Source organism: Penaeus vannamei, chromosome 21 (genome assembly GCF_042767895.1).
Source record: "Penaeus vannamei isolate JL-2024 chromosome 21, ASM4276789v1, whole genome shotgun sequence".
NCBI lineage: Eukaryota > Metazoa > Arthropoda > Malacostraca > Decapoda > Penaeidae > Penaeus > Penaeus vannamei.
In genome coordinates this window covers 2,077,182-2,090,072 of record NC_091569.1, presented here as the reverse complement: position 1 = coordinate 2,090,072, position 12,891 = coordinate 2,077,182, and positions in this window count along the sequence as shown.

Here is a 12,891-nt window from a genome sequence, read left to right as displayed (position 1 = left end):
CAAAAGAGTTATTTTATCCTTAAACTGTTTCATATCATATAAAAGTCCTTTGCTTTGATAAAGAACCTGATGCTAAAACGGCAAATAGTATTTGAACGATTACTTGACCTTCTTCTTTTATACATTTTTTCTCTCTTTTATTTTGATGGTGAAAACGGTTTATAGGGGCCTTTAACGGTTTCGTCGCTACGACAATTAGCGAGTAACTTGATGAAAATGTATGCATTACTTAAAATATGGTGCATAAATGTGCGTAATACATGTAAAATGATAAAAACTATGACAGGAAGGGCAAACGTGTTTTATCATTTTATCCTAAAACGTCTTCATTTAGATACAGAGCCTATGGCTAAAACGTAAAAAAAATGTATTACAATTGCTTAAAACCTCTTTTATACATTTTTCTAAAAGATAAATTGTTCTAAGGAACCTTTCAACAGTTTTCATTGTTATGGCAATTAGTGAATTAATTAGTGAACCATTATATCTTAGCCGAGGATGTTTAGACATATCAGTGTTTCGTAATGTGACATGTATGAATATTAAGTTTATCAGAGAATATTGAAGAGGTCGAGCAGTAAGTTTTATTCAATGTCGGTGTAAAAATAGTTGTTTCTCTTTGTACAGGGATTTTTTTTGATCAAAGGTAATTATGCATTACTTTTTAAAAATGGTGTCTAGATGAGCGTTTCCCGATAAAGTTAATTACAGTAGGCCGACGGAGAGGTTACTTAGTTCGATCTTTAACCGCATATTTGTGGGCAGGTGAGAAAGACGATTGCGGGAGATCGAGAAGTAAAGTTTGGTTGAATTTATGCCCTCAAGCAAGTTTATGAAATAATTCGCACTTTTACAAATTTTCGCAAGCTTGCTTGTATATATAGGAGAACGGGCAGGTTTTGAAATGTCGTATCGGTTGTGTGGCGGGATAATTATCTCGCAAATGTGACACATCGACATGTACAAATATGCGAGAAGGTGGTTGCCACATTTATATTTGCGGATTAAATTCAAGTCGATTAAAACTCGATTCAAATTTTCTTATATTGCATTGTCGCCTGTTAAGATGTGCGTTTGTGGAAGGCTGAAAGCCATTATAAAGACATTGCCTGCAACAAGAGTTTTATGATCCTTTTCGCTGAATTGTATAGTTATTGTGAAGAATCATTGGCAATATAAGAACGACTGCTATAACTTGTTAAAAGATGAGTGGAGGTCTCAAAGGTAGTAATCGCCCACGAAGATAAGTCATTTCTGTTATTCTTGTGAGGACTTCCCTTGTTATATTGCGCATTTGTGATAAAAGTTATCATGTATGTTTTTTTGCGAGTGAATTTTTTGCATGCATAAATGGAGTGAGAATTGGATTTTGCCAAATGCCTTATATTTGTATAATATCAACATCTTAAAAACTCAGTGTTGGTTAATATAGCATTCTTTTTCTTGTTTGGTTACACCTCGGGACGAGATAGCAGCGCCGTCGCCATGGGAAGTGGTTGCACTTTCATACTCGTTACCGGAATACACCCTCTCGCACTCATCGATGTCGCCCGACCCCACCCGGGAGAGGCGACGTTCGTGGCAACTCGGTAATCATCGTCATGAGCGATGAGGAAGATGTTAGTTTTTAGTTGACGCGGGGGATGGACATATGGCCCAAGTATGATTTAAGCATGTCTAGTTGTTTGTGCTAGTGTATATTTGAAGATGATAATAAAGGTATATTGAGTACATGGCGATTTTTGTCATCCTTTTCATCGCATTGTATTATTATTATTGGGGTGCATTAGCAATTAAAGCTAAATTTACGTGTTTCAGACACGATGGAAAGCTAAATATAATTATCAGATCAATACCCATGATCATTTACCTCGCACAACCCCTCCCCCTCAAGATCAATATTCTTAACCCTTATCGCATCCGGAGAGCAGCTAAGAGTATTTCTTTGCCCTCTTTTGATGACCCGTGGCCACGCAGTGTTTGGGCGAGGAACAGGGTGAGGTATGGTTATTGATTATTTCACGCTCATTAGCCATGTCTTTGATCACACATCTATGGCAACCCAATGCTGGTGGGTGCATTAGCTCTTTAGTTAGTACTTGCGGAGGGTGGCGAGGGGAGCTAATTTGTCCATCGGTCTATTGTGCAGTTTGTTTTGCTACAAGCTTAAACACGATGAATAGCTATGTGACCTAACTCACGCCGGAAATGACCCTCTTTCGACCTGAGAAGGAGAGGGGGTAGGAGGTAACACCTATTATTGGATCAATACCTTAACCTCTGTCAGCAGCTGTGTACATGTTTGTTTGTTTGTCTATTCATCTTCTTCCTCTTACATGTTGAGACATGAGGTATAGCCATTATCATTGCTTTTGGTGAGGGGGGGTATGTGGGGAAGCTGGAAGGGGTGAATCACCTGTAACACCTGCAGATTGGTGCTTGTTTGTTTGTTTGTCTGCTTCTTCTCTTCTTCCTACAGGAAAGGGGGAGGGTGTGGAACCTGTGGCACCTGCTCTCAGGTTGATAGTTTGGCCCATGTCAGCAGGGTGCATATTTGTTTGTTCTTCAGCCTTTCATTCTCAATATTATTATTATTGTTTTTGGAGAGGAGAGGGCATTTTTCGGGTGTGCGTATTCTCCCTCATTAGTCACGGTTATTGATTTTCAGTAATCGATTATGATGATTACTTTCGGAAGTCATTAGGCCTGCTTCCTGTCGTGACACGTTAAGGGGTAGCTATAGTGGTGAGCCAATATGTCCAGGGTGTGTTTGGGTGAAGGGGTGTGTGGTGTTGGAGATCCTGTGACACCTGGTCTTAGATAGTTTGACCTATGTCAGGTACGTACGTTATGGGGTAAGAGGGCACCATGGGGGTGAATAATTTTGTCCGTGGTGTTTTTGGGTGAGGTGGTGGTGGGGGTTGGTGGAACCTGTGGCACCTGCTCTCAAGATGATAGTTTGACCTGTGTCAACAGGATCCGTGTTTGTTTGTTGTTCTTCTTCATCTTCTTCTTCCTGTGACCTGCAGGAATGGAGGAGGAGGTGGAACCAGTGACACTTGCTCTCAGGTTGATAGTTTGACCTATGTAAGCAGAGTACAAATTTCCTTTTTCTTCTGCCTTTCATTCTCAATATTATTATTATTGTTTTGGAGAGGAGAGGACAGAATTCAGGTGAGCGTATTCTCCCTCATTAGTCACGGTTATATATTTTCAGTAATTGATTACAGTAATTACTTCCGGAAGTCATTAGGGCACTTCCTGTTATGACACGTTAGGTACATAGGGCGGTACTTATGGAGGTGAGGCTATTCTGTCCATAGCGTGTTTGGGGTATGGGGATAATGCATGTTTGTTTGTTTGTCTACTTCTTCCTGTCTTCATCTTCTTCCTTTTCTTCTTATTCTTCTTCCTCTCCTCTTATCATTATTGCTCTAGAGAGGAGGAGTGGGGTACCGAAATGTTGGCAGCTGGGTGCATGTTTGTTTGTTGTACTTCTTCATCTTCTTTCTCTTCTTCTTTCTCTTTCTCGTATTCTCCTTATTATTATTATTGTTTTGGAGAGGAAAGGGAGGGGGGGCATCCTTAAGGTGTCCTTGTTCTCCATCATTAGTCACGGTTACTGATTTCCCATAATCGATTACGGTAATTACTTCCGGAAGTTATTAGGGCACTTCCTGTTATGACACGTTAGGTACATAGGGGGGGGGGGGGGGACCCATGGGGGTGAGGCTGCTGTGTCCAAGGTGTTTTTGGGTGAGGGGTTGGGGTGGTGGAACCTGTGACACCTGCTCTTAGGATGATAGTTTGACCTGCGGCAACAGGATCCATGTTTGTTTGTTGTTCCTCCTCTTCTTCTTCTTCTTCCTCTTTCTCGTATTCTCATTATTATTGTTGTTGTTTTGGAGAGGAAAGGGATGGGGGGGCACCCCTTCAGGTGTGCGTGTTCTCCATCATTAATTACGGCTATTGATTTCCAGTATCGATTACGGTAATTACTTCCGGAAGTCATTAGGGCACTTCCTGTTATGACACGTTAGGTACATAGGGGGGGACCCAAGGGGGTGAGGCTGCTGTGTCCAAGGTGTTTTTGGGTGAGGGGTTGGGGTGGTGGAACCTGTGACACCTGCTCTTAGGATGATAGTTTGACCTGCGGCAACAGGATCCATGTTTGTTTGTTGTTCCTCTTCTTCCTCTTCTTCTTCTTCTTCTTCCTCTTCTTCTTCTTCCTCTTTCTCGTATTCTCATTATTATTATTGTTGTTTTGGAGAGGAAAGGGAGGGGGGGCACCCCTTCAGGTGTGCGTGTTCTCCATCATTAGTCAAGGTTACTGATTTCCCATAATCGATTACGGTAATTACTTCCGGAAGTCATTAGGTCACTTCCTGTTATGACACGTTAGGTACATAGGGGGGGACCCATGGGGGTGAGGCTATTCTGTCCATATAATCACTACTCACTGGCTTTCGCAAGAGGTGCGTTGTATGACTCCGGAGCGATCGCTGGAAATGGACTCACCCAATCGCAAGTGATTCACGACCTCAATTATTCCCAAAGTAACCCCACCGGTTCTAGATTATCGCCCTAATGGATAACGTATTATCCCTTCGAAGTAACACATCGCGCAGATTAACCAAGAGCAACAAGCGGTTTTCGAGCAGCAGCTCCTCGACGCCTCCGAGTAAGCCAGCGACTTCGACCCGGACGCCGACCCTCGACTCCGGGCCCAAGTTGCGCCAGAGATTCACGCCCTCGAAGCAGCGGCGGCCGCGAGGGTCGTCACGGCCAGGGCGTCGCGCTCCGGAGGGAGGCGCTGCGGTGGGCCCAGCTCTGCCCTTCTTGACCGAGATTTACATAAATACATACATGCATGTGTTTGTATATACACACATACACATGCATTCATATATATATATATATATATATATATATATATATATATATATATATATATATATATATATATATATATATTTGTGTGTGTGTGTGAGTGTGTGTGTGTGTGTGTGTGTGTGTGTGTACGCATCACCAACGACTTGGTGATGCGAGGGAGTGATAGGTGATGGTGAGTCCATGGGGTAGTGGTTGGAACGGGGGGGAGGGGGGTGGGGGGAGGCTGAGGTGATTCATCCTGCTGAAGAAGGGACTGAGGCTCGTCATGATGGTTTGTCTATATGCGCTTGTGTAGAAAGATGGCTATTCTTGGATCTGTTGTGTGTCTGTGAGTTGATAGATATAGAGAAATAGATAAATAACTTTTTTTGTGTGTGTGCGTGTGTGTGTTTGTGTTTGGATATCTGGATGTATGTAGGTAATTTTGTGTGTATGTTTGTCTGAATACATGTTTTTTTCATGATTTTTTTTTTTCATCTTTCCGCTGTCTTTCCCTTTCTTTGTCTTTTTCCTATTATGTGTCTGGCCGTCGTCATCTTTCCTTAATTTCCTCCTCTCCATTTCTACCCCACCTTATCCACTCAAACCGAGAATTGCAATTATGTATATGCAGCATCCTGTTGCCACTAATCCACGTTACGAGAAACAAACAAATAAAAAAAAACAGGTAAGTGAACAAGTATATGATAATAATGATAATGATATCTGCAGATGCGAGGTTTTGCAAATGGCAGTCTCACTTAGAAGTCCCCCGTGATGAGAAGCATTGAGAACCGAATTTACATATAACCAGTTACCTTCGCCGTGGGGAGCCAAGCCCCGCCCCCAAACGCTCTTACTCTCGCATCCAAATTGTGACAGCTTTTTGACCTCCTCACCTCGGGGTCTCCTCCTCACGTTCCTTGCCTCATCGACCGTGGCTTGTTTGGCTTAGGTGCTAATGCGTGAATTGTTTGGCTTAGGTGCTAATGCGTGACTGGTTTGGCGTGGGTGCTAATGCGTGGCTTGTTTGGCTTAAGTGCTAATGCGTGGCTTGTTTGGCTTAGGTGCTAATGTGTGGCTTGTTTGATTAAGGTGCTAATGCATGAATTGTTTGATTGGGGTGTTAGTAAGTGGCTTGTTTGGCTTAAGTGCTAATGCATGGCTTGTTTGGCTTAAGTGCTAATGCATGGCTTGTTTGATTAAGGTGCTAATGCATGAATTGTTTGATTGGGGTGTTACTAAGTGGCTTGTTTGGCTGAAGTGCTAATGCATGGCTTGTTTGATTAAGGTGCTAATGCGTGGCTTGTTTGGCTTAAGTGCTAATGCATGAATTGTTTGATTGGGCTGTTAGTAAGTGGCTTGTTTGGCGTGGGTGCTAATGCGTGGCTTGTTTGGCTTAGGTGCTAATGCATGAATTGTGTGATTGGGGTGTTAGTACGTGGCTTGTTTAGCCTAGGTGCTAATGCATGGCTTGTTTGGCTTAAGTGCTAATGTGTGGCTTGTTTGGCTTAAGTGCTAATGCATGAATTGTGTGATTGGGGTGTTAGTACGTGGCTTGTTTGGCTTAAGTGCTAATGAGTGGCTTGTTTGGCTTAGGTGCTAATGTGTGGCTTGTTTGGCTTAAGTGCTAATGCATGAATTGTGTGATTGGGGTGTTAGTACGTGGCTTGTTTGGCTTAAGTGCTAATGAGTGGCTTGTTTGGCTTAGGTGCTAATGCATGAATTGTGTGATTGGGGTGCTAATGCGTGGCTTGTTTGGCTTAGGTGCTAATGCGTGGCTTGTTTGGCTTCAGTGCTAATGCATGAATTGTGTGATTGAGGTGCTAATGCGTGGCTTGTTTAGCCTAGGTGCTTATGCGTGGCTTGTTTGGCTTAAGTGCTAATGCATGGCTTGTTTGATTAAGGTGCTAATGCATGAATTGTGTGATTGGGATGCTAATGCGTGGCTTGTTTGGCTTAAGTGCTAATGCATGGCTTGTTTGGCTTAAGTGCTAATGCATGAATTGTGTGATTGGGGTGCTAATGCGTGGCTTGTTTGATTAAGGTGCTAATGTATGGCTTGTTTGGCTTAAGTGCTAATGCGTGAATTGTTTGGCTTAAGTGCTAATGCGTGAATTGTTTGGCTTAAGTGCTAATGCATGGCTCGTTTGATTGGGGTGTTAGTACGTGGCTTGTTTGATTAAGGTGCTAATGCATGAATTGTTTGATTCGGGTGTTAGTACGTGGCTTGTTTGGCTGAAGTGCTAATATATGACTTACCAATACATGGCTTGTTTGATTAAGGTGCTAATGCATGTCTTATTTGATGGAGTATTATTGCATATCTTGTTTGATTAAGTGTTATTCCGTGGCTTGTTTGAATTAACTGCCGGTGCATGGCTTGTCTGATATAGCGAATGCATGGCATATGTAACCTTTTTATTAATGTATGTCTGACTTACCTTTTAGTGAGTCGTCTGGCTTTTCTGATAACATGGTTCGAGGGGCATCTCACTACCCAAAAAAAAGCGTACGAGATTTTCGGGATTTCCAATATTCCAATTTTTTTTTACCGGGATATCCGGATTTCGAGGGATATCTTAGGGATTTCCAAGATTTTCAAAGGAGTTTAAAATCATCGTTTCAAATATTTCAAAAGCTAAGCTGTGATCAGTTGTTACTTAACAGGCTTCACTTAAAAAAGCATTACTTTTCCATAAAACATGACTCTGCTTAAGGCTGTTTTAACAAAAAAAAAAAAAAAAACACGATTTTTCGTATTCGTCAGTCTGATGAATTAATTATTTGAGTGTCGTTATACCAACTCACTCCTAGAAATGACTACAATTACTTTGGCATTTGTGCATTTTAAAAGGAGCAATCCCGTTTCTGAAAATTGGCGGGAGTAGACATAAGGGAAATTAAAGTAAACACTTAACCTTACAATTACGTTCATAACATACTGTGCTGCTCTTTAATTGATACATTGCTTTATCAAGACTGCATTTAAACCTCATTTTTTGACTTATGCGTAATCGTTTCTCCGGTATTTATTGCTTCATTTTGATAGAAACCTCCTTTCCCAAAAAAGGATTCCGTAGTATTAGTAGGTACTGAAAAATCTGTATCCAACAGGCCAATGAATCCCTTGAAACTTGACACACAGGGACATAAATCATTTAATTAGGAAATCGTTTCGGTGATTTCTGATAAATCCACTTGTCCGATTTTAAAAAAAGGTTTGAAAGTTATAAAAGGCATTTTAGACATGAACATTAATTTAAAGTGGCATTATATGAAGAGAGTGCGTTTTATCAAAAAAGCGTGATATGGTTTTGCACGAAGTGGCCATTGAACTGCTCAGGTGTTTGTCGGTCTATAACACTTTTGTTTTACAGATTTTTAAAGACATCTTTAGTATTATTAGCAAGATTTTGTAGAAGATTGCTGCGAATGGAGCATTTGCTAGATTTTAAGATGCTTGAGATATCCTAGAGATTTCCGGATTTTCAAAGGATTTCTTGAGGGTTTCCTGATTTCTTGAGAATTTCTTAAAGATTTTCGGATTTTTCTGATTTCCAGGTTGGATGCACGGGATTTTCGAAGTGAAATGCACCTTGATATGGCTTGCTGATTGAACTGTTATTATACTAATGAACGGATTGCTTAATTTAGTTACAAATATATGCGTTAAATGGCTTGTCTCATCTGCAATTTTTTTTTTTTTTTTTTTTTTTTTTTTGGTGGGGGCTGAGCTCAATAGTTGTTTTTTTTTACATTCGTGACCTCTTTCTCAGAGTTCCTGTATCAGTTCCATGTATAATTATCTAAATGCATAGCTTAAGACTAAAGAAAAGGAAACGTTTAACTTTATCAACGAAATTATAATGTAATATACCCCGAAGACGTGTTTTCGTAATATATCTTTGATGTGAAAACTTATGAACGTTTAGTAAATTAACACCCATACATTACCTGTGATTGGCACTTAAGCCCCTTTCCTCTTCCCCCTCACTCCCTCTCCCTCATCCCCTCCCCTCTCCCTCTTCCCTCTTCCCTCTTCCCTCTTCCCTCCATCACCCTCTACCCTCCCCCACCCAACCCCTCTCCCTCATCCCCTCCCCTCTCCCTCTTCCCTCTTCCCTCCATCACCTTCTACCCTCCCCCACCCAACCCCTCTCCCTTTCCCCCTCCCCTCACTCCTTCTCCCCTTCCCTCACCCCCTCTCCCCCTCCCTCACCCCCCCTCCCTCATCCCTCATCCCCCTCTCTCCTTCTCACCCTCCCCCCTCCCTCCTGCAAACCCACAGGTTGGAAAACACTGGCTTGGGTGCAAGTGCCAGGCTTGCTTGATTTGGCAACTAAGGTAGAGTTCTTATTTGGGTGTATGTGCTTGGCTTTTTTATATGACTGATAACGCATTGGGTTGCTGGCTTGTTTGACTCGGCTATAATACGTGATTTATTTTTTTTTATCAGTTATAATTGTCATTATTAATGTAATTAGTGTTGCTAATCATTGTATTCATATTATTGTCATTATGTTGATTTTGATATTGACTTATACACATTTTATTATTAAATTCAATTAATAAATTCATCTCATTATTACCCTCATATTGATCTTATTACAATTATATTAATTTTATTATTATCTTTATTACTATTGTCATTTGTGTTATTATCATAATCAATTTTGTAATTAATTTTGATATTATTGTTCTCATTGTCATCACTATCATCTTAAGCACGATGATAAGCATAATCATCATCATCATTACCATTTTCCAATATTGTTATCTTTGTTATCACCACAAGTAGATGCAATATTAATATATTTATATATTCAGGACATGTGTCTTTATCCGGGAAATGAGAAATGTACATATATAATGGTCTAGAACGAACTTCAATGCGATAGTTGAAATAGAAGTAAATTTTCACAGTAAGATTTTAACTGCTTGATTTTTTCCCCTTCGGTCTCTCTTCCCTCTCCTGTTAATCTGCTGCGTTTCAGGGCTTTAGCATATTTTACCCGTTCACCTTTGACCTGACTCGCGATCATTTCCGGCGTGCTTTGTATTCAGGTTCAGGTTAATCCCTGACGAGCTTCTGACTAATTAATCACTTCACCTTTGACCTCGATATCATCAGGTGGTTTATGGCTCCCTCTGCAGCTTGACCCAAGATGACCTGCAGTTAGATGGATCGGTCTCGAGCCAAGGGGTAGATATTGGTGCTGCTTCCCCTTTGCTGTTCGCCTCGTAAATCTGTTCTGGCAATCGCTCTCTTGTCGATAGTAGAAAGGGTTGGGAAAGTGTTATTGGTCTCTCTTGCTGGGAAAAGGGTTCGGGAAGATGGCTGAGATGCGATCGTGCTTTTTTCGCAGTCTCTGTCGCTGAATCCGATCTGCTAGGTATTAGCGCGAGTTTCGGAAATGAAGTGACCGTGTTTGAAGCTCACATTTTGCGTGTGTTGATATTTCTGTTCGTTATGCGATTAGGTTTATTTTTCTTATTGGAATAGAGAAAGACTTGAATGATAGCCGATTCTAGAGAGATATCCGGCATAGTTTGGTTTGAGAAAATCAGAGATATGTGATATGTCTTTTCCTGGATTCTGATTTCTAAAACCCTTTTATTGAAGGAGTTATCACTTACATTCAATTCGTACTGTTAAGAATCTCCTTATTTTCCCTCAATTCGTACTGTTAAGAATCTTATCTTTCCCCAGCCTCATGGAGAGAGAAGTAAACAACACGAAACGAAAACGAAAACGGACGCAGTCGAAAACGTAGATAAAAATACCTCTTCTCACCTGCCCCAGTTGCCACCGGTGACTCATGAAGCCGAGCAAAAACAAACTCACGTCTAGTCTTAATGGGATCGTCGGAAGCTTCTTACGAGCATCGCTTCTTGAGGGAATACGAGCCACCTCCTCCAGTTGGCTTTTTTGGGAGCTAAGACACTTGTAGGAGAAGGTGGTGGGGCTCGGCATGCATCCTCGGGGGGAAAGGGGCGGGGTGGGGTAGGGTGGGGGGAGGGGGGAGGACGTATTTGTTTTCAAAGGCGTGAGGAGGAGTCCCTGTTGTGGGGATACTGCCGTGAATTTTCGTAATAATATTTTTTCCTTCTCTTTTGAGTGGCCATTACTCGTCTTAGATTTTTTTTTATGTGAGTGATAATCATCTTTTAAACATGGATATCCGAATCTAAAAAAAAAAAAATCTGACAGATCACCATTATCAGACACGAAACTCCTGAATTTAGTTAACACCCTTGAGTGAAATACTTGAAACCAAACACCTCCAACCTCCCATTACGTAAGACCTTCCCCTTGTCTTACATTAAGTGCGTGGAAACGTAATATTGAGTTGAGAAACGCCCTTGAGGATAGAAGAGTGACAGGCAAGACGATCCGAAGAGTACTCGAATATGCTCTCGTGATGTCGTTTGTTTACATCCGGGAATTAATGGGACCTTTGACACTTCCTTTTCGAAAATGGAAAGGAGCGGCAGCGCTGACGAGTCGAGTTAAGGTAGTGTTTTTTTTTTTTTTTTTTTTTTTTTTTTGGGGGGGGGTGTTTGTGTGTGTGTTTGTTAAACTTATCCTCATTTTTATCATAGTGGTATTGTTGATATTGTTTTTATATGATTGTCATTGTTGATATTATTATTCTTGCTGTTTTTTATTATTGTTACTATTACTATTAGTATAATCACCAATATTATTTTCATCATCGTAATCATTATTATTGTCTTTATCATCATCATAATCATCACAGTCACTATCACTGTCATCATCACTATCATCGCCATCATCATCATCACCATTATCATCATCATCATTACCAACACCACCGCAACCATCACCACTACCATCATCTTCATCTTCAGCTTCATCTTCAGCTTCATCTTCATCTTCACCATCATCATCTCATATCTACGATATCATCAATAATATCATCATCATTATGATAAAATATTTTTCTAAAACGTGGAATTTCACATTTTGGTGTAGGAAACGGTATGAAACGAACAACAAGATTTATATATTCATTTGTTTTTTTTATGATAATTGAAAATGTTATAACGATAATAATGAACTTATCAGGACACGATGAAAATATATGTTGAATACAAGTTGATGATTATGGCCTGTATGATTAGAGTAGCAATTTATTTTCATAATTTATTTTCCTAGTGGCAACATTTGTGCAGAGATGCGGCATCATGATTATAGCATTGGTAATCATTATGATAATAAGGATGATCTGAATGAAGACTGTGATATTAATTCTAATAATGATAATGATGATATTAACACATGATATGAATTCTTATAATAACACTGATACAAGGGATGGAGCTGATGTTGGTCATAATCTTGTTGAATATGGTAATTTTGATAAAAATTGCAACAGTATACTACTAATGATAACAATAGTGGTGATAGTAATGAAAGTGATTATGCTAACAAGAATGATAATGCTAACAATAATTGTTATAGTAATATTGATGATAACGATAATATTAATGATGATATTATGATAGTCATTATCATTATTATTATTATCAAATTATGATAATGGTAGCACTAATAGTAATAAGGATAACAACATTAAGTGAGAGCGAGAGGAAGAGAGAGAGGGAGGGAGGGAGAGAGAGAGAGAGAGAGAGAGAGAGAGAGAGAGAGAGAGAGAGAGAGAGAGAGAGAGAGAGAGAGAGAGAGAGAGAGAGGCAGACAGAGAAAGTCAGACAGATTTAGTGAGCGCGAGAAAGAGACAGACAGATTTAGTGAGAGCGAGAGAGAGAGAGAGAGAGAGAGAGAGAGAGAGAGAGGCAGACAGAGAGAGACAGAGACAGATTTAGTGAGAGCGAGAGATAGACAGAGATATAGAGGGAGCGAGAGAGCGAAAGAGAGAGGCAGATGTAGCAAGAGCGAGAGAGTCGGAGAGAGAGAGAGAGAGCAGTCATATTTCGAGTTCATATTTGTCGATGACTCCAGACGATAAGTGCCATAAGGGGGCGGGGGGGGGG